This window comes from Cherax quadricarinatus, chromosome 2 (assembly GCF_038502225.1).
Source record: "Cherax quadricarinatus isolate ZL_2023a chromosome 2, ASM3850222v1, whole genome shotgun sequence".
Taxonomy (NCBI): domain Eukaryota; kingdom Metazoa; phylum Arthropoda; class Malacostraca; order Decapoda; family Parastacidae; genus Cherax; species Cherax quadricarinatus.
Window position 1 is genome coordinate 63,829,644 of NC_091293.1, and position 25,132 is coordinate 63,854,775.

Here is a 25,132-nt window from a genome sequence, read left to right on the forward strand (position 1 = left end):
CTTGGAATTTGACCGCGTCCCCTCACCCCCCCACACACCTTTCCCTCCCCCACAGACCTTTCCCCTCCCCGCTCTTGCCTTCACTCCCTCCTATCTTTTCCTTCCCTCGCGTTTCTCTCTCTCATAGCCTTTTTCCCTCCCCTTCCCCCTACTCTCTCTCTCTCTCTCTCTCTCTCTCTCTCTCTCTCTCTCTCTCTCTCTCTCTCTCTCTCTCTCTCTCTCTCTCTCTCTCTCTCTCTCTCTCTCTCTCTCTCTCTCTCTCTCTCTCTCCCTCTCTCTCTCCCTCTCTCTCTCCCTCTCTCTCTCCCTCTCTCTCTCTCTCCTTCTCTCTCTCTCTCTCTCCCTCTCTCTCTCCCTCTCTCTCTCCCTCTCTCTCTCCCTCTCTCTCTCCCTCTCTCTCTCCCTCTCTCTCTCCCTCTCTCCTCTCTCCCTCTCTCTCTCCCTCTCTCTCTCTCTCTCTCTCTCTCTCTCTCTCCTCTGTCTCTCCCTCTCTCTCTCTCTCCTCTCTCTCTCTCTCTCTCTCTCTCTCCCTCTCTCTCTCCCTCTCTCTCTCTCTCTCTCTCTCTCCTCTCTCTCTCTCCCTCTCTCTCTCCCTCTCTCTCTCCTCTCTCTCTCTCCTCTCTCTCTCTCTCCCTCACTCCCATAACCCTATCTCTCACCCTCCTCTCTCTCTATAGGCTTCTCTCTCCATCTCTCCATTTCTCTCTCTCATAGCCTTTTCCCTCGCCCTCCTTTCTCCCTCTCTCTCTCTTTCTCTCCCTCTCCCTCTCCCTCTCTTTCTCCCTCTCTCTACCCTTTCTCTCCCCCCTCACATTTCTCTCTCTCCCCCTTGGTCTTATCCCTCACCCCCATACTCTCTCCTCTCTCTCCCTCTTTCTACCCTTTCTCTCTCCTCTCTCTCCCTCTTTCTACCCTTTCTCTCTCCCCCTCGCACCCTCTCCCTCCTCTAGCCTTCTGTCTGTGGTAAAAAAAAAAAAAAAAAAAAAAAAAAAATAAAAAAAAAAAATGGGTGGCCTTAGAGGACGGAAAACCAGAGATCTGGTAGACGAACCAGGGAGGAAAGACTGGGAGTTAGAGCTCCAAAAAAGGGAGGAAGAGTGGGGAAGGAAGATAGTAGAGCTTGGTAAGAAAATGGAGGAGCGGATAGCTGAAGAGTGCAGGAAGTGGGAAGTACAGGTCTTAGCAGCAGAAGCTAGGATACAGTGCTTAGAAGAGAAACTGCAAAGCCTGAAACAGATTAGAGAGACAAATGACAATTCAGATGTGACATCAGGAAATTCAAAGTCAGGCGCAGACAAGGGGATGGTAAGCAACAACGGAGACATGCCGTACACGAAGGCCCTATCAGACCCACGTGGGGCCAGGGAAAAGACGATGAGCACACTAAGATCAAACGACAGGTCCGAAGACAATGAAGGTATGCTATATGCAGAGATTCTAACAGCCAACTGCAGTAGCAAGGGACAGCTGGTCAGGAAAGACAGTTCACTGAGAATAGAAGTTTCAGATATGACAGGGACTGAAGGCAAGAACATGTCAATGGAAGGAAATAAAATGCCTCAGAGGAAGCAGATGGAGACTCAGTGGGAGGAGGAAAGGGCGAGGTCAGTTTTTGTGTACGGGCTCCAAGAAGCCAAGGGGGCCAACTTTGAAGAAATAAAACAGGAGGAGAAAAAAATGATTGAAGGCATCATGAAAACAATAGGGGAGGGCAATATGACCCAGGTGACAAATTTTCAGAGAATTGGGTGGTTTGCGAGTGGAAGGATACGGCCTGTCAGAGTAACTTTCAAGGAAGAATCAGTTCGAACCAGGATTCTGCAAGAGAAAGCAAGACTGAGGGACAAAGAGGGGTACCAGAGAGTATACCTCGACCGCGACAGAACACAAGAAGAAAGGACTACACTGAAAGAGAGGGTACAGAGACGCAAGGAGGAACGAGAAGCAATGAAAATGAGCAGGACCCAGACACAGGAGGAAGGGCAAACACACCCCACAGAATCTCCCACCAAAAGACTCCACCCGCGACATTCCCAACGCAACTGAGCAACCTATACTACAACCCACTCACTGTTCCCTCTGCCACCAACCCCCATATCACAAACCTCACCCCAACAGCTGTCCCTTATGGGCATTCTGACCCCACCCCCATCAACACAAACCCCACCTACACCACAGCCCCATATAGGCCCCCACCAAGGCTCTCGCTCCCCCAACCCCAATATTCTTGCATGACCACAATGATAGAAAAGAAACTAAAGGTTTGGTACACAAACGCGGATGGAATAACGAATAAACATGAGGAGTGGAATGAAAGAATCAGTGAAAAATCCCCAGACATCATAGCAGTCACAGAAACAAAACTCGCTGAGACAATAACAGACACAATCTTCCCAACAGGATATCAGATCCTGAGGAAAGATAGAAGGAGTAGAGGGGGAGGAGGGGTTGCACTGCTCATAAAACACCGATGGGGATTTGAGGAAATGGAAGGCATGGACATGATTGGAGAAAGAGACTACATTGTAGGTACAATTCAGTCCGGAGAACATAAAGTAGTCATTGGAGTGATGTATAACCCACCACAGAACTGCAGGAGGCCAAGAGAGGAGTACGAAGAAAACAACAGGGTGATGGTGGACACACTGGCTGAGGTGGCAAGAAGAGCTCACTCGAGCAGAGCAAAGTTACTGGTAATGGGCGATTTCAACCACAGGGAGATCGACTGGGAAAACCTGGAGCCACATGGGGGTCCCGAAACATGGAGAGCCAAGATGATGGATGTGGTACTTGAAAACCTCATGCATCAACATGTCAGGGACACAACCAGAGAGAGAGGGGAGGATGAGCCAGCAAGACTGGATCTTGTGTTCACCCTGAGCAGTTCAGACATTGAGGACATCACTTACGAGAGGCCCCTTGGAGCTAGCGATCATGTGGTTCTGAGTTTTGACTATATAGTAGAGTTACAAGTGGAGAAGGTAACAGGAACTGAAGGGGACAGGCCAAACTATAAAAGGGGGGACTACACAGGTATGAGAAACTTCCTGCAGGAGGTTCAGTGGGACAGAGAAATGGTAGGAAAATCAGTAAACGAGATGATGGAATATGTGGCAACAAAGTGCAAGGAGGCAGAGGAAAGTTTTGTTCCCAAGGGAAACAGAAATAATAGGAAGACCAAAACGAGTCCTTGGTTTACCCGAAGGTGTAGGGAGGCAAAAACTAAGTGCAACAGAGAATGGAAAAGGTACAGGAGGCATAGGACCCAGGAAAACAAGGAGATTAGTAGAAGAGCCAGAAACGAGTATGCACAGATAAGGAGGGAGGCCCAGCGACAGTATGAAAACGACATAGCATCGAAAGTCAAATCTGACCCGAAACTGCTGTATAGCCACATTAGGAGGAAGACAACAGTCAAGGACCAGGTGATAAGGCTGAGGAAAGAAGGTGGAGAACTCACAAGAAACGATCAAGAGGTATGTGAGGAGCTCAACACGAGATTTAAGGAAGTATTTACAGTAGAGACAGGAAGGACTCTGGGGGGACAGACCAGATGGGGACACCAGCAAGGAATACACCAACAAGTGTTGGACGACATACATACAGATGAGGAGGAGGTGAAGAAACTGCTAAGGGACATCGATACCTCAAAGGCAATGGGACCGGACAACATCTCCCCGTGGGTCCTTAGAGAGGGAGCAGATATGTTGTGCGTGCCACTTACCACAATCTTCAACACATCCCTGGAAACTGGGCAACTACCTGAGGTATGGAAGACGGCAAATGTAGTTCCCATTTTCAAAAAAGGAGACAGAAAAGAGGCACTAAACTATAGACCTGTGTCATTGACGTGTATAGTATGCAAAATTATGGAGAAGATTATCAGGAGGAGAGTGGTGGAGCACCTGGAACGGAACAGGAGTATAAATGCCAACCAGCACGGATTCACGGAAGGCAAATCCTGTGTCACAAACCTTCTGGAGTTTTATGATAAAATAACAGAAGTAAGACAAGAGAGAGAGGGGTGGGTTGATTGCATCTTCTTGGACTGCAAGAAGGCCTTTGACACAGTTCCTCACAAGAGATTAGTGCAGAAGCTAGAGCATCAGGCGCATATAACAGGAAGGGCACTGCAATGGATCAGAGAATACCTGACAGGGAGGCAACAACGAGTCATGGTACGTAATGATGTATCACAGTGGGCACCTGTGACGAGCGGGGTCCCACAGGGGTCGGTCCTAGGACCAGTGCTATTTTTGGTATATGTGAACGACATGACGGAAGGGTTAGACTCAGAAGTGTCCCTGTTTGCAGATGATGTGAAGTTAATGAGGAGAATTAAATCTGATGAGGACCAGGCAGGACTTCAAAGAGACCTGGACAGACTGGACACCTGGTCCAGCAAATGGCTTCTCGAATTTAATCCTGCCAAATGCAAAGTCATGAAGATAGGGGAAGGGCACAGAAGACCACAGACAGAGTATAGGCTAGGTGGCCAAAGACTGCAAACCTCACTCAAGGAGAAAGATCTTGGGGTGAGTATAACACCGAGCATGTCTCCGGAAGCACACATCAATCAGATAACTGCTGCAGCATATGGGCGCCTGGCAAACCTGAGAACAGCATTCCGATACCTTAGTAAGGAATCATTCAAGACACTGTACACCGTGTATGTCAGGCCCATACTGGAGTATGCAGCACCTGTTTGGAACCCGCACTTGATAAAGCACGTCAAGAAACTAGAGAAAGTACAAAGGTTTGCGACAAGGTTAGTTCCAGAGCTAAGGGGAATGTCCTATGAAGAAAGATTAAGGGAAATCGGCCTGACGACACTGGAGGACAGGAGGGTCAGGGGAGACATGATAACGACATATAAAATACTGCGTGGAATAGACAAGGTGGACAAAGACAGGATGTTCCAGGGAGGGGACACAGAAACAAGAGGCCACAATTGGAAGTTGAAGACACAAATGAGTCAGAGAGATAGTAGGAAGTATTTCTTCAGTCATAGAGTTGTAAGGCAGTGGAATAGCCTAGAAAATGACGTAGTGGAGGCAGGAACCATACACAGTTTTAAGACGAGGTTTGATAAAGCTCATGGAGCGGGGAGAGAGAGGGCCTAGTAGCAACCGGTGAAGAGGCGGGGCCAGGAGCTAGGACTCGACCCCTGCAACCACAAATAGGTGAGTACAAATAGGTGAGTACACACACACACACACATATATATATATATATATATATATATATATATATATATATATATATATATATATATATATATATATATATATATATATAATGAGCTTTTCACCCAGCTCTTTGAGGAACTTTAGAGAACACTTGCCCCATGCTCCAAGGGTCTCCGACCCTATTGGAATGAAGTTATAGCAAGGGGGAAGGTCTTCATATTTTCGGATCTTCTGGGTCTCCCTGTGGCTGGCAGCTCCACCCCCTTCCACTACGGAGTATGGCAAGTAGGTGTCTGCCAATGTGGCAGCACAGGTGTAGTCCCAGGCAATCTGCTTTCCATCCTTCCAGGGTAGCATAGTGGCTCCATCAGGACGCTTTTGACTTCCATCAGACCTCTGTACTTGGGGTTCCCGTTGAGCTGGGCAACGGGCTGTGGCGAGGCTTCTCTTTATTATGTCATTGACCTCCTCATGTCTGGCATACTTCCCTTCTGCTGTGTGACACACGAGACCATGAAGTCCGAATTGATCAGCTGTCGCCCTGCCGCAAATACACCTATGTTCGGTGAGGATGGGGGCGGCTAGGCGAAGAGCAACACCAATCCGAATGGCCTGTGGGTCGAGACGGGTGCCCAGGGAGGAATTGGGAACAGCTAACAGGAAATCTCCTGAGTGTGGTGCCTTCACTGCCAGGAGACGAGCTTTGTTCTTTCCTGAAGCATTGGAGAGCATTGTGTTGGCGATTTTTTCCATGATCGGTTTGTCCCAGTGGGACTGTTTGTGCTGTTTGGGAGGAGCTGGTCTACTGGAGGAGTCTGTAAGGGTGTCCCACCGAATCGCTGCTTCAGTAAACCTGGGGTCTTGAGCTCCTACCAAGTCTCTCAAGCGTTCGGGCACTATCTTCTTGACTAATGCACTGGAAGCCAAACACGAAGACAGAAAAGCAGGTAAAGCAACATGCGTTGCTTTACGCACCCCTATACCTCCCAGTCGCACTGGGAGGGTTGCCTGATCCCATTGCTCATCCTCTAGTGACAGGTTCAGTGCCTTCTTAAAAGTTGATCTCAGGTGTGCGTCATATTCATCGAGTGTTGGGTTGTCAAAAGAGGGTGCACACCTCAAGAAGTAAGTGAGTCTTGGCATAGTAAGACACCTTGTGAGGAGATACAGAGCATCATGGGCATCAAGATCGCTTATTCTCTCCTCCATTCTCATCAGGTCATTCAATTTGTCCCTGAGGACAGTATCGATGGCCTGGTGACCCAGCGGTGCCCCCAAGAGGGTACTGTTGGACGGAGTTGTAGTTGAGACTTCCGGGAGGATTCTTCGCACAGCATTGATTATTTCCTGGTTCGCTGTGATGATTTCACACTTGGAGGGATTGAGAGGATGAGGTCCCAAGACTCTTCTATATATATATATATATATATATATATATATATATATATATATATATATATATATATATATATATATATATATATATATATATATATATATATATATATATGTCGTGCCGAATAGGCAGAACTTACGATCTTGGCTTAAATAGCAACGCTCATCTTGCCATATAGGACAAGTGAAAATTTGTGTATGCAATAATTTCGCCAAAATCATTCTGAACCTAACGAAAAAAATATATTTCACTGTGTTTGTTTAGTATTAAATTATTGTAAACAAATCTAAAATATATTTAGTTGGGTTAGGCTAAAATAAATTGTTCTTGTTATAATAAGGTTAGGTAAGTTTTCTAAGATTCTTTTGGAGCAAAATTAAAATTTTTTACATTAACATTAATGAAAAAAATATATCTTTAAACGTATAAGAGAAAATTTTAGAAAGGACTTAATTTTAAATGAGTTCTTGCTAATTGACCAGTTTTACATATTCGGCACGACATACATATATATATATATATATATATATATATATATATATATATATATATATATATATATATATATATATATATATATATATATAAATATCTAAACCATTTTGCTCTATAACGTAAGGATTTTGAGTAAAATACATATTAATGATAAAATATATGAATTTTAATAAATTGTTAATTTATTAAAATTAGGAAAGTAATCATGGAAAAGCACATTCTGTTAGTTTTAAGTACATATGAATTCCAAATCAACATGAATCAAATCAAATGATTTTATAAAAAAATATGCTCCTAATGGTTAGCCTACATACTGAATCAGAGGAAGGAGGAGCTAGAAGCCTGTGTTACATCGGTCTAGAGCCAAGTAACTGTGCACTTTCTTTTGGACGGTTAAGGTCTCTCACCAAGTCACTGAGCTCAACCTGGTTGAAGGATTTGGGATCGTCATTTGTTATTGGTTCATAGTTGTTACAAAAAACGCCATTCTAAAAAACTTAGAGATCTCCAGTGAATACTAGAAAGGACTGCCCTTCCAGCATTCAGCCTGTTACTGGGTTTTCGTAACAATTAGTCAGTATCCTTGTGCAATTATCCATTAGAATTCAATAAGAATTATTAGTGCTTCAGGATTACAACTGGTAGGCTACTAACTAGAGAAATTAAAATTTAATAAATTTATTAATAATTAAGTTGTCTAGGCGTATGTCAAATTAAATTAAATTAAATTAATCACAGTCATCAAAATAATATTAATCACTTCTCTCGTGTACAGTATTATTGTGCTGAAAGCACATATCACATATTTATGTCTTTAGTACCGTCTGGTACATTAACATTTAATAATACAATATACAAATAAGTTTGTGTGTATGTGTGTAAGTGCTCTAAGTAGTTCGCTATGTCTCACGACTCGACTAGACTTAGCCAGTGACTGACTAAAAGTCCTCACATAAACTAACTTCTTGACCAACCTGACAATCAGAACAGCTTGCTTGAACAGTAAAACGACTGATTCACCGAACAGCAATATAACAAGCAGCAGCAACACAGAATCAGGAACAAGGAGATAACATAACGACACTAAATAGGGACCATCTGTAGACCCTCCACAAAAGTCGCAAAACTCCCATACTACTGAATCTAAGTTCAGCAGAAAAAAGTCCCCGACTGTGACGGTGCACAGATACCAGAACAAATTAGGTCAGAAGCTACAGCTCAGGACCTGAGTTTCTCAGAGTGTCAGTGTGAAACATAACCTCAGTACAACGTCGAAAATCACTAAGTCTAGGCTATGCTCTGTGAACAGAGTTACACAGAACCAACAATAAGAAAGCGACAGAGATGACCTTCCAACAATGGCCAGCAGGGTAGAGCTCGAGAGGTACATCTTGTTGGAATCTTTTTTTTGGTATACTCTGATTTTATTTAAAACAGTGCGATACAAATGACAGAAATATATACAGAAGTTTTTTTTTTTTTTTATATTTTATTTAAAAAGATACAGAAATATATTAAAAAGATACACGACAAAAGATTACTGCACTAGAATCGCACTTAACCCGAGACCTAATAACGACACCATACAGTACAGTGGTAATACACACTCACACACAACACACCGTATGTTACATTGGTATTACACTCACACACCACACACCGTATAGTACAGTGAATATACACTCTCACACAAACACCGTATATTACAGTGGTAATACACACACACAACACTATACATTACAGTAATATTGTTTTATTTGTTAAAGAACATCTCTAACAAGGTTACATATTACCAAACATCAAACACTGAAAATTATGAAGATTGTACAATAAAACAGAGATAAACAAAACAAACAAACACGCACAATGACACACACAAGCACACACGTTACACTACATGAGACTACATCAGGCACATACTAGGTGAGGTTTCTGCCTGTCAAACACACACATTACACTACATGAGACTACATCAGGCACATACTAGGTGAGGTTTCTGCCTGTCAACACACACGTATGCAAGACTAATTCTAAGATCTCAGGTGCTTAACAGAGCACCACGATACTCAAAACATTAATATTGGCGATTATCACGAGATCTTAACATACATAGGTATTTAGTATTCAAAGAAGGAAACGGGATAATACTAAAAGTCACTATAAAAACATCCAATATAACAAAACAAAACTACGATGTGATATTTTACATCTCAGCAAAACAAAGAAAAATAATGCAAACTAGTTACATGTAATATAATATTACTGAAAAGCACACTGTAACACAGCATAAAATATAACATAAAATAAAAACCAATTGCTATATGCTAGGAAACACTTTTTACCACTTACAATTGAATCAAAAACAGTAAAGACTCCTATGAACACATTTGAGTCTCATTGAAAATTTTCATCATAAAGTCCTTGAAATGATTTATACATGATAAATATATGCAATCGATATGCTACACCTTTCTAAATGATAACTGTGTAGTTCCTAAAACCCTCGGGGTAATAACCCTATTGCCTCTAGATATCAAAACTCAATTATACATCCATATAAACAGCTCTCCATGCTCACACCCAAGTCTAGGAAAATAGCCCGTCGTATCCCCTTACCCATTTTGCAAATCCCATAAATCCCTTAATGTGAAATTTCGATAACCCTCACTAAAATCTCTCTCCCATCTCCCTCCATACACCCCTTTATTTCTACACTGTGTCCTATAAAAAGTTGCTGCCAATGCATTAATTCTTGCACGCACGTCCGCCTCCCTCATAGCCCACATCATGTATATATAATCCGTAATCATATACCCAATCGCATTCTCAACCCTTTTATTCACCCCAGTTATATCTAAACTTAAAACCCTCAAAACCTGCAAACCCCCTCCCCCCACTAACCTTAAAACCTTACCCATCCAAACCCTTATAAGTTCAATACAATCGCAAAAATATACCGTATGATAAATAGTCGCCAATCCTCCACAATCCTTGCATTCCCCATCCTCTCGTATTCTCTTATAGAATAAAACCATTCCTGACGGCAAGATTCCATGTAAAAATCTATACATAACTTCTCTGACTTTAGGTTTTAAACGCAATTTATTTAAACGCCCCCAAATATTATGCCAATCATACATCGGATAAACTCCTTCTACCGCCGCTACCAGAGCCTTACCATCTGCCCTATCAAGATTTCTCAATTTAATTTGTGAGTGATCCCTCACGTTTATGAAGACCCGTAACATTGCCTCACCTATCATGAACTCCCGACCCCCCCACCACCGTCGCATATCCTGATGTATCCTATGAAGACCGTCTTCTTTCGCCCCCCCCCCTCCCGCTTATAACTATGTTTTAAATACATACTTATTATCCTCTTTTCGACATCTATAAGACCCAGCCCTCCACGGCCAACCGGGAGTGTGACAACCGCTCTACTTAACCATTCGCTCCCTGTTCCCCAAATGAATCTAAAAACACTTTTTTGTAACCTTTTTAACTCACAACGAAGTATCGGAAATATTACCGTAACATGCCATAGTTTACTATATAATAGCACATTCGTTGTTATCACCCTTTGTTGCAAACTTAAATTAGCAGCTCTTAACCCACTAAGACGCTTCAGAACACTATCAACGATACGCACGGAATTTATTTGTTGTGCTGACTTGATATCATTTACATAAACGATCCCACATATCTTTATTTGGTCCACCCTTTCCCACCTTTCAGCTACCATTCCTTCCTCACGTGACCCTTTTCCAAGATTCATATACTTTGTTTTCCCCATGTTGATCGTCATGCCAGTAGCCTTTTCAAAAACTTTCACTAACTTTTCTACCCGAATCAAATCCATGTTTTCTCTCACCAAAATCGTCGTGTCGTCGACATATCCAACAATGCCCGCTCCCCCACCCCTTACATTACCCATCCCATTTGCTTCCAATAAAACCCTTATCCCTCTATAAAAGGGATCTTGAAAACAAGCAAAAAAAAATTTGTGAAAGGGGACAACCTTGACGCAAACCCCTTCCCATCTGAATCCGATCTCCCAACCTCCCATTCACCTGCACACGCAAAGATGCCTCTTGATACATTAATTTGGCCCATGATATAATTTCCGCCCCAAACCCCTGCCATCTCATTATCTTCCATAACGTCTCCCGTTCCACACTATCATATGCCGCCTCCCAATCTATAGCCAATACCCCCCCCCCCTCCCAATCTTACTCTTTCTTCAATAAAACTTCTAATCATACCGTGACCTTCATACATAGACCTGCCCGGCACCCCATATTGTCCCTTGTCAATCACTTTGCCCAGGACTTTTTTTATTCTGTTGGCCAAGATCCTTCCAAAAATTTTATAGTCCCCACATAATAACGAGATTGCACGATAATCTTTAACCGTTAATGGCTCGCCTTTAGGAACTAGGACGACCACAGCCAACCTTTGTTGTTCCCCTAAAACCCCATCCCGCTTCATGATATTGAATAAACGTACCAAAAACCCCTTTAAAACGTTCCAATTTTGAAGATAAAAGTCGCTGGGCAACCCATCTATTCCTGGCGCCTTACCCAATTGCGCCCCAGATAAAGCCTCCCAAGTCTCACACTCCGTTATCGGCCCTCCCAACATCAAACGATCATGCTCCTCCAGCTCACAACGCACAAACCTACCGATTGACTGCAATGCAATTTCACTTATTCCAACACTTTGCGTTTTCAATTTAACCCAAGCATCAATATACCCACTCATACCCTCCGTCGTCGTCAACACCTGATTCACTCTATACCCCTGCATACCTACCTGGACATTCAACCCCATTAACTCCATTGCTTTGCGACGTCTGTGTTGATTCCTCAACACACACGCCGACGGCCGATCTCCCCACAAAACCTCTTCGATTCCACCCTTAAGCCTTTCCCCATCAAACCTTTCGTTTTGTAAATTTCGTAGTTGCTCCTTAATTCGTTCAATTTCTGTAACAGGATAATTAGCATTCGCTTGTACATAGCAGTCGCGCAACTGCCCCTCTAAATATCGTTGGAAACCATACTGTAACTGATTATATCTCACTCCCTGACTAATATAAAATTCCTTAATTCGCTTTTTGGCTATCATTTCCCACCAATTAACCAAAGCCACATCTCCAGGTGCTTCAACCACAAGGCGTTCCCACATATGCCCAAAAGACAAACGACTTTCCTCTCTCTTCAATAACTTTACATTTAATTTCCAAAATGACGGACCCCTTCTAGGCACACCCTCAATATCTACATCCATTACAACTCCTCTATGATCCGAAAAAACCACATTTATCACACTCACTCTCCGCACTGTAACCGCACTAGACACGTACATTCTATCCAATCTCGCCGCATAATCTCGTCTAATGAAAGTATGCTCCACATTGCCACCCCCCCCACACACATCCATTAAACCCACACTCGTCAATAAATCTCCCAGGAACCCCAAGCAACAACCCGCTCCTCGAGGCTCCACATCTTTTCGTCGTATTACACAATTCCAGTCTCCCCCTATTATCGCTACATTTGGTAAACTACGTAGATGATATACTAATACATCTTGTACAAAATGAGTTTTAAGTCGTACATCTCCCTCGGCCGGCCCATATACACCTACAAAACTTATATGTACTCTACCCCATAAACCATCCACCCTAATCACTCTCCCCTCCCCCCTTTCACTATGGCGTACTACAAACGGGCTATTTTCCTTTACCAGAATGGCGACGCCTCCTTTTAACCTCGTCGCATATTCCATATACACATCGTAACCATCTATTTCTAACTCATATCCAATTCTGTAATTGTGTTCTTGGATAAATACCACATCCACATCTAGACGCACCAAAAATTCATTAAACCACTTTCGCTTCCGCTCAGATCTCAAACCGTTAATATTTATTGTCAAAACCTTAAAGTCAATTAATGGGATTTTCCTTTGGTTCTAGGTATAGACTTTTCACTTATACATTTTACACCTCTATCCCTCTCCCCTTTTTTGGGAATCACCTTGATAAACTCTTGTTTCGTGGATTCACTGTTCCCTTTCCTCTGTACATCCGCCCAAGACTTTTTCCCTGGCCTTTGGGCAGGAGTAAGCACGTCGTCTGAGTCTGGTGGGGTCGCAGTTCGCTTTCGCGTCCTACCCTCCACCTGCATTGGGATTTCTTTAGTACTATCATGATGCACCTCCACTTCTGCTATATTTACCATCATACCATGCGACACCCCAGACTCAATGCTTTCATCCGTCGCCTCACCATGATGCTCAACCGATCCCAAATTTGCACCTGGATCCTCCACACGGTTGACGATCGACTCGTCTAACAATACATCCAGTGCCTTCACTAAAGACGCCGCTACATCCTCGTCCCCCATAGTGGGCAGAGTCTCTTCAAATACTTTATTTATGTCCAGTGATGGTGATTCTTCTCGCTGTTTTGCATCCTCCAAAGCATTCTCCTGCGCTTTTTCTACCTCTTCACTCCAAGATGTCCGTTGTCGAGACGGGTGAGCATAAGACTGTTCTCGTCCCTCAACTTCCTCGACCTCTTCCGGTTGTTGCTGTTGCGATATTTGGAGATTCCCACGACGCTTACCACACTGTGCCGCTATGTGGTCATACGATCCACACAGCCGACACGTACGACGTTGCCCCGCATATGTTACATATACTTGAGTTCGAAATGCTTGCAACATAATATAGGACGGTATGGGATGGCGTAAGGTCATTTTGACTGAATATGTTCCCTCCAAACTTCCAGCATAAGGTCCAGCGGCCCACCGACCTGCAGAGGCCATATGAACCGTACCATAATTACGTAGTTCATCTTTTATAACAAATTCATTCGCCTCAAAAGGCACATTCCTTATTTTAACCCATGTGTAGTGTCGTGATACATCATGTAGACGTACTGATACAGCTGAATTGACGGCTATAATGGTCTCTTGATACTTATCCACCACCGCTTCATAAACATTTGCTGACGTCATTTTAACGAAGATCCGTGTCGTCCCATTAAGTGCTACACCACATATCTCTTCATTTGCGATACCGTAGGTATCACGGATAATCGCCGGTAGTAACAAGTCCATCGTGGCTCCAGTGACAGCCCCACGGGTCAACTCAACGCAAACAGTGTTGATGCGCCTGTAGCTCTGCAGCGCCATGTTGGTAAATGAGCAGCGCACGTCCTCACTTCTCAATGGTTGTGACGAACTGAGGTAGCTCGCCTGAAAACAGCAGAGGGGTGCCGAATGCACAACCGCACTCCACCGTGGTCAGGTAATATACATTATATATATATATATATATATATATATATATATATATATATATATATATATATATATATATATATATATATATATATATATATATATATATATATATATATATATATACATAATATACATCATATACAGCGAATGTCTCCTTAGAATCACTGGTATCAAACTCTGATGAAATTTGCCATGTCTCAGATGGCACAGGTACAGTAATATCTTCAGAGTGTGGAACAGCCCTTATTGCTGAAGGATTATTTGGGTATATTATGCGATATTTAGTCTTCTTGTTGGATCCAGCTACTTAGTCATACAGAAGTAGCAGTCATCATGGTAGTTCATCTGCTTCCGCCCTACCATTGGTACTCCATAGGGCATACATTTAAGATTTCCAGCTGGCCACATTTAAAACGTACTGATGCAACTCTTGCAAGATTTGTGTGGTACAAATAGTTTGTCCTGGTCTCCAAGTCAGCAGCCAAAATAAGCAAAGTAGCAGCTCTTCAATAAAGGAGTAATGTTGCTCCGGGAATCTGAAGGGATGATTTGCCCGCAGACATAGCAAAATATGTCTGGTGAATTTATGCAGCCTCTAGACATATTAATAATCTGAAAATAAAGAAAAATACATTAGATTTAACATTTAAGTCAATATAAGGTAAGCATTTTAATTGATAATATACCACTTTCTCATTTACTTAAGTTATACGAAAAGAGAAAAGTAACGTTTCCGTATAACTTGACAACCTGATGTGATAGAGACGAATAAAAAACACACTGCATCACTACTTTCCATATATATACTGAAAAAGATACCACAGAGTCAATAAAAATCATGCAGACCAGTGCAACATATGCAACCCGCTTTACTTACACATATAATAATTTTTAATAATTATCAAAATTTAAATATCTTAGATACCCTGGACAAAATTATAGTAAATTTTAACAATAGTTGGTATAGTGATTAACTAATTTATTATGGTCGGTAAACAGGCCTGTCATTGTGGTGAGTTATTTTCCTCGATGCTCTAGGTTATCAGGCGCTTAATAATTTACATAATTACATTCTTATATATTTACTTCCTTGAACTTTAAATCCTGATCAGTCCCACTAGAAAAGTTTGAACTGAGTTTGGTATGAGTAGATCCCAAGTTGCCTTTTCGACGTAATAAATTGGAATTATCGAAATACTGCTTTTCATGTGATAATTTCTGAGTGCCTCAACCTATTGCTCTCAACCCTTCAATGCTGATAACTTGATAATGCAACTTCTGATCTGCTTCAAACTTACTGTGCTGAGGGAGCAAAAGAATACCTACTCAGTTTAATTTTAAACTGTCAGGGATGGTGTTTCTAAGTTTCTTTCCTAATTTGCAATTCTTATTGGAGAAATTGGGATTAGTAAGTAAGTTTATTCAGGTATACACAAATACAATTACATAGATCATCATACATAACAGCATATGTGTAGAGAACCTAGGATAACTCAAAAAAGTCAGACAAAGTGACTTATTTCTATTGAGGATTTTTGTTTCCATATAATAATTTGTTAATGGCTCTTCTGATCTGCCTCAAATAATGTGCAACTGTAGTGGAAACACATGCCACAGTCTTCAATAACCCTATCACGTGCACTGAGATGCAGGCAGCTGGTGTTATGCAACATGGGGATACCTTCCTCTGATCGCTCAGCAAGCGACATGTATAATGTCAGTTATCGTTGTTCCTATAAACTCTAGATGGTTTGTACTCGAATCCAAACCATTTTTTTGCTGCATTAAATTTCATCATGTAATATATCCTATTATTCAAGTCTTTTTAAATCTTTGTTTACATATAACTTCACCATCATTTGTGAATGCATCTATCTTTTCTGAAAAATCTGTGTCTATATATGGATATAAACTAACTAATCTAAACTATTTTTGGTGTATTGCTGAAAGCAGTTATGTTGATGTGCTCGGAGTGTTAACTTGTTTTGCTGAGGATGCTGGGAAAAATCCCGAAAATTTGTCAAGGACTGAGAAACATTTACGAAGAGGCTTACTAGAGAGATACAGATGAGGGGGAAATTAAGATTTGTTGCAACCCCTGAATGGGTTGCAAGATATATATAATGTATATTATGATTATGAATATAATGTATATATATAATTATTACCTTTTCATATAATTTTATATTGCTTATATTTGCGATAATAGCTAAATCGTAAATATATTGCTTTATATTATTATTATTTGACTTAGCTAAATTTTGTGAGGTAGGATGTAACATATTATGTGCTCAGTTCAAGTCTTGATTGTCTAACTACTGTAATTATCGCTTGTGGCTCGTTTCCCTGCCGGCTTCTCGTTGTTACTGAGCTGCAGCTGTCCACGGAGCTATCACGTGATCGAGGGGGGGTGTCCTCACCTCACCTGAAGTATTCAGTCTGGTCTAGACTCTCTTGGTGGTTGGACAGATTGTCTGTCTCATTATTCTTGTTAGTTCTGTAGAACTTTGTTCACAGAACCTAGTATAGACTTAGTGATTTTCGACGTTGTACTGAGGTTGTGTGTCCCATAGACACTCTGAGCATCTCAGGTCCTGAGCTGTAGCTTCTGACCTAACGTTGTACTGGTATCTGTGTATTATCACAGTCGGGGATTTTCTTATGCTGAACTTAGATTCAGTAGTATGGGAGTTTTGTGACTTTTGTGGAGGATCTGCAGATGGTCCCTACTTAGTGTCGTTATATTATCTCCTTGTTCCTGATTTTGTGTCGCAGTTGCTTGTTATATTGCTATTGGGTTTAGCATTCTTTTTATTGTTCAAGCAGACTGTTCTGACTGCCAGTTGGTCAAGAAGTTAGTTTATTTGAGGACTTTGTCAGTCACTTGTTTAAGTCTAGTCAAGTCTTGAGACATGGCGATCTACTTAGAGCACTTACACATATACACACAAACTTGCTTGTACATATTTGTAATATCTTATTAAATGTTAATGTACCAGACGGTACTTAAGAATTATAAATGTGATATGTGCTTTCAGCACAATAATATTGTAAACGAGAGAAGTGATGTTATTTTGATTACTGTGATTAATTTAATTGAATTTAATTTGATAATATACCTCTAGACTTAATAAATTTATTAAATTTTAATTTCTCTAGTTAGTAGTCTACCAGTTGTAATCCTGAAGCACTATTGAATCATACTGAACTCTAATGGATAATTGGAAAAGGATACTGACTACTTGTTACGAAAACCCAGTAACAGGCTGGATGCTAGAAGGGCAGTCCTTTCTAGTATTCACTGGAGATCTCTAAGCTTTTAGAATCGCGTTTTTTGTAACAAGATTAAATGGAGATGAGTAGACGGATTTGAAACCACGAGCGTGTTGAGTGGAATGAGCAGTCAACAGGTGTTGGACAGAGGTATAATTAATGTTGGGTTTGATCTATACTTGAATAGGGATGGTGTGGGATAAGTGTTTGTCAGATGGTTGACTAATAATGGTAGGAGTTATAGCTAAGCGTAGCATGCTTCGATTACGTGTGTACATATTCAGTGAACACAAGACAAATCACAGTCATGTGGTCATTAATGCTAGCTGATAGCACAATGGTCAGAGCCATCTAATGATGATATACTAACTTAGATGGTCTGGTGGTTGTTAGGTGTGAGGTGACCTTTTTATCTTTCAGAGGAAGGTACAGTGGATAGTTTTAATTTCTTAGTCTGGGTAATGATTTCACGCATTTCGACTCCCTTAGGCTATCAGCCGGTGCATGTAATATTGCTACCTATCTCACTTCATATGATAGTGTACTCAATTTTTAGTAGTGAACTGACGTGTGCTGACCTGTACATTTTATATAAAGTGAAGACAGCATTTGATGATGGAATAAATTTAAATTACACACGTTACTAAAAATTCCACTTGTCTTAAGTTGACTGGTATTGTAATTAGTATTGTCTGTTGGTGATAGCAGTGGCCAACAATAGAAGTAACTGAGCTTGTTTAAGTTCAACTTGATGTGTAATAATACAGAAGAGTAAACTCAATACAACGTTTTGTCCTCAATATATCATGATTATATTGAACTAAATAGGGTAAATGATTTAACTTCAAAATAAATAACTCAATTTGAAAAGCAAATTCTTTCTCTCTCCTTCCGTTCTTCGCCTCGTTTTATCTGTAATTCTCTTCATTCACTATTTATTCAGAAATGTGGCAGAAATATTTCACTGCCAAAAACGTGACCCTAAACTCATTCGTTTTGATTTTATTTACAGCACATTGAAGATTAGATGACTGTTTCAACCATGCAGACTGAGAGAAATATTCGATGCGTCACCTAGACCTGAGATCATCTTCACCAAGATATCACCAGCGTACTGACAACAGTAATAAAGGAAAGTCACAGGTATACTCAGACTTGAAGCTCTATGAAAATATTATTATTATTATTATTATTATTATTATTATTATTATTATTATTATTATTATTATTATTATTATTATTATTATTAATGTTACTGCTGTTATTATTTATTTAAAACTCTAAATCTGTGCGGGTTATTCAGGAATGGAACAGGCTCGAAAATCGTCCATTACGCGCATGACAGGCATGCTATCTAACTGTATTAACCTTTTATGATATTAGCATTATCTTGTCATTGATTTCATCATATCATGAACATTATCAAAACATATACTATTAAATCAAATTAAATACTCTACCACGTAAATGACTTCATCAACTCAAGAGTCAGTAGAACAAAGCGTTGTCTTTCCTTCGTAGATAATTACTTTTACGAATTAATTTCCGCCACACGGATGTGTACTTGGTTAAATAAAATAATGATTTTTCTATCTTTCTGATTTTAATACAGTATTTCTCTCCGGCAATACTGATTCCTGGAAACAATAATATACCAATGTTCCCCGAGTTACATGGTAAAAATACTTAAATGGAAAAATGAAAGGTCATGGTGACAATGATGCATTTGACGGATCTCAGTCCATGAACGACCATACTTACCACCACCCACGGCCATACTTACCACCACCCACGACCATACTTATCACCACCCACGACCATACTTATCACCACCCACGACCATACTTACCACCACCCACGGCCATACTTACCACCACCCACGACCATACTTATCACCACCCACGACCATACTTATCATCACCCACGACCATACTTATCACCACCCACGACCATACTTACCACCACCCACGACCATACTTACCACCACCCACGACCATACTTACCACCACCCACGACCATACTTACCACCACCCACGACCATACTTACCACCACCCACGACCATACTTACCACCACCCACGACCTGCTTACCACCACCCACGACCATACTTACCACCACCCACGACCATACTTACCACCACCCACGGCCATACTTATCACCACCCACGACCATACTTACCACCACCCACGACTGTAGACAGCCTGTACTGTCTGCACAGACAGCCCATGCTGTCTGCCAGCTTAGTTCATATTTCGCGCTATGCTGGTGCTGCCACCTAGGCCTTGCCACTTCAGTATGCCCAGACTTGCCTCACTCTCACTGACACAGCAGCCTGGCATCAACCCACAAGGCCTCCCAGCTCTCTCTCGTGGGCATGGCCCTCCCGGGCCATGGGCACGACACAAGCCTGTGTACCCACAACGACTTAATAAACAAAGAAGCCTCCGAAGAAGACGTATCATTCACACCCCGCTACCATCCTACCAAACAAGCCCTTTATAAATGGTGACAGCGGTGCTTGCAGCAGTTGTGTTTGCCTGGAGAGAGGGAGGAAGAGGTATGAAGTCATCTTCACTTCATCACCCTACACAAGAAGCATCCGTCTCTCAACGAGTTATCCTGATGTTGTGTCTGCACTTTTGAGCATCCAGACACAGGTACTAGCAGGATCCAGCCGAAATTTGCCGAATTTCTTCGAGAATTGTACGTGGCGTCCCAGTGACTCCACGCTACAGTGTCCCACGCTGTTTCTCAAGTCACGTGTTCAGCGTCACTTGTATGTTGCTGTTGTTGTTCAGCTCAGCACAGCCGTTTCAGCAAGCCAGAGGTGAGTTTTGTGGTGATTTCTGCATCCAGTGTGAGCTCTACGTATTTGTGGGTGGGGGAGGAGAGGAGAGGAAGTGGCTCTTCCTCACCTTGCCCATGCTCGCCCTACTCACGCTCACCCGTCTACCATACACCACTCACCACTGCCCACTCCCTCTGCTGTGTTTTCTGCTGTTTTTCGTATGAATTCATTGCCAGTGCTGTGTATCCGAGTGCCCGAGGCCACTCGAAGCTACGTGGATCACGACGTCACGTGGGTGTGGGCGATGTCACGTAGACCTACAAAGCCACGTGAGTTACCAGATGTCCCAGGCCTCATGCTGTGGTCTGCTGCCCGCATCACATCGACGCCACCCACGATGCTGCCCGACTTCATGACGTCACGATGTCTGCTGACGTCACCTCGCGATGTCTGCCTGACGTCACCTCACGATGTCTGCTGACGTCACCTCACGATGTCTGCCTGACGTCACCTCGAGATGTCTGTTGACGTCACTGCTGCTGACGTCACCTTGCGACATCACGCCTGACATCACATGATGTCACATCGAGTGTTCTAGTAATTATTTCAGTATTGTCGAGAAGATTGAGAGAAGATATATGTCGTGTGTTAATTAATTCCTCTCAGTCAGTGTTCTCACATTTTAGTATGTCTTAGTCAGTTTTATGCGCAGAAAAGCATCATTTGCTAGTTAAGCCATGTTCTACCGTATGTACAGCGGTGTGTTTGTAAGTTTTCCGTGTGTCCAGTGACGTCTGTGGTCAGACCCTTGAGTTGCACCACTGTGCTAAGTCACCCGTGTGACCAGTGTGTTTGACAGCTGATTACTCAGCCCTGAGCGTACGAGCCCTCTTGTACAGAAAGCTTTTATACTCGTCGCTCGTGATGTTCTGCAGATTCGTACCTGCTACGATTCCCATCAAGATTTGTTTCACTTCACCTCCAGACCTTCAGAGTGCAGTTATATGTAGAGAAACAAGTCTGGGGACGCTTAGACTAACCTCTGCTATAACTCCAACTGTCGAGAGAATGACACACTGTGTCAGCCTCGTGTCACAAGCTTCAGTGAGCAGCCTGCACAAAGAAGATGTCACTTTGACTGCTAGTTCTCTCACTGCAGTCTGGTGTATGATGTTACGACTCCCAGATGTTTCGCCCAGTCGTCTCTGCCACGACTCGCTCCACAACTCGCTCCACGCTCGCCGGCAGTGACAGCCAAGCGACAGTACCAGTCGAGAAGTGTCCTCCTGAGTCGCCGTGTTTTGTCGACGCCTCACTCGAGGGCACCAGCATGTCGTGCCCCAGGTTGAGTGAAAACCTGCAGCGACTCCTACGATGTCTGCTTCACCATTCCAGAGGAGACCGTACCCTGTTACGTCACAGCTCAGCCGCAGCGATGTCTCCCGTGTTGCAGTATCTGTCCAGACGCAGGAAGTCGTGCAGTGATGCACATCGACGCTCATTGCCTTTGACCACGATGTTTAGCACACCCCATGTTTTTTTCTTCCCTCCCTGTAGGAAGTTTTTTTTTTCCATGTCCATATGTATATATATGTTTTTATTTTGTGTTCTGTGCCCTGTTCCTACGAGAGAGAGAGACCGAGTTTCTTTTACTACCAGTATTGTCGCGTCGGGACGACGCACGGTAGGTGGCCGAGCGTATGTAGACAGCCTGTACTGTCTGCACAGACAGCCCATGCTGTCTGCCAGCTTAGTTCATATTTCGCGCTATGCTGGTGCTGCCACCTAGGCCTTGCCACTTCAGTATGCCCAGACTTGCCTCGCCCTCACTCACACAGCGGCCTGGCAGGAAGACACAAGGCCTCCCAGCTCTCTCTCGCGGGCATGGCCCTGCCCGGGCCATGGGCACAAACACACAAGCCTGTGTAACCCAACACTAGTTATCAATAAAGTAAGAAGCCTCCGAAGACGTATATCATTTAACCACCCGCTACCAGAATACCAAACAAGCCCGTTATAAATCCCATTATACGACCATACTTACCACCACCCACGACCATACTTACCACCACCCACGACCTGCTTACCACCACCCACGACCATACTTACCACCACCCACGACCATACTTGTCAACACCCACGATCATACCACCACCCACGACCATACTTATCACCACCCACGACCATACTTATCACCACCCAAGACTATACTTACCACCACCCACGACCATACTTATCACCACCCACGACCATACTTACCACCACCCACGACCATACTTACCACCACCCACGACCATACTTACCACCACACACGACCATACTTACCACCACCCACGACCTGCTTACCAAAACCCACGACCATACTTACCACCACCCACGACCATACTTACCACCACCCACGGCCATACTTACCACCACCCACGACCATACTTATCACCACCCACGACCATAATTACCACCACCCACGACCATACCACCACCCACGTCCTGCTTACCACCACCCACGACCATACTTACCACCACCCACGACCATACTTACCACCACCCACGACCATACTTACCACCACCCACGACCATACTTACCACCACCCACGGCCATACTTACCATCACCCACGGCCATACTTAACACAATCCACGGCCATACTGACCACCACCCACGGCCATACTTACCACCACCCGTGGCCATACTTACCACCACCCACGGCGATACTTACCACCACCCACGACCATACTTACCACCACCCACGGCCATACTTACCACCACCCAAGACCATACTTACCACCACCCACGGCGATACTTACCACCACCCACGACCATACTTACCACCACCCACGACCATACTTATCACCACCCAGGACCATACTTATCACCACCCACGACCATCTTATCACCACACACGACAATACTTATCACCAAGCACGACCATACTTATCACCACCCACGACCATACTTATCACCACCCACGATCATACTTATCACCACCCACGACCATACTTACTACCACCCACGACCATACTTATCACCACCCACGACCATACTTATCATCACCCACGACCATACTTACCACCACCCACGACCATACTTACCACCACCCACGACCTGCTTACCACCACCCACGACCATACTTACCACCACCCACGACCATACTTGTCAACACCCACGATCATACCACCACCCACGACCATACTTATCACCACCCACGACCATACTTATCACCACCCAAGACTATACTTACCACCACCCACGACCATACTTATCACCACCCACGACCATACTTACCACCACCCACGACCATACTTACCACCACCCACGACCATACTTACCACCACCCACGACCATACTTACCACCACCCACGACCTGCTTACCAAAACCCACGACCATACTTACCACCACCCACGACCATACTTACCACCACCCACGGCCATACTTACCACCACTCACGACCATACTTATCACCACCCACGACCATAATTACCACCACCCACGACCATACCACCACCCACGACCTGCTTACCACCACCCACGACCATACTTACCACCACCCACGATCATACTTACCACCACCCACGACTATACTTACCACCACCCACGACCATACTTATCACCACCCACGGCCATACTTACCATCACCCACGGCCATACTTAACACAATCCACGGCCATACTGACCACCACCCACGGCCATACTTACCACCACCCGCGGCCATACTTTCCACCACCCACGGCCATACTTACCACCACCCACGGCCATACTTACCACCACCCACGGCGATACTTACCACCACCCACGACCATACTTACCACCACCCACGGCCATACTTACCACCACCCAAGACCATACTTACCACCACCCACGGCGATACTTACCACCACCCACGACCATACTTACCACCACCCACGACCATACTTATCACCACCCAGGACCATACTTATCACCACCCACGACCATCTTATCACCACCCACGACAATACTTATCACCAAGCACGACCATACTTATCACCACCCACGACCATACTTATCACCACCCACGATCATACTTATCACCACCCAAGACCATACTTACTACCACCCACGACCATACTTATCACCACCCACGACCATACTTATCATCACCCACGACCATACTTACCACTACCCACGACCATACTTACCACCACCCACGACCATACTTACCACCACCCACGACCATACATACCACCACCCACGGCCATACTTACCATCACCCACGGCCATACTTAACACAATCCACGGCCATACTGACCACCACCCACGGCCATACTTACCACCACCCGCGGCCATACTTACCACCACCCACGGCCATACTTACCACCACCCACGGCCATACTTACCACCACCCACGGCGATACTTACCACCACCCACGACCATACTTACCACCACCCACGGCCATACTTACCACCACCCAAGTCCATACTTACCACCACCCACGGCGATACTTACCACCACCCACGTCCATACTTACCACCACCCACGACCATACTTATCACCACCCAGGACCATACTTATCACCACCCACGACCATCTTATCACCACCCACGACAATACTATCACCACCCACGACCATACTTACTACCACCCACGACCATACTTATCACCACCCACGACCATACTTATCATCACCCACGACCATACTTACCACCACCCACGACCATACTT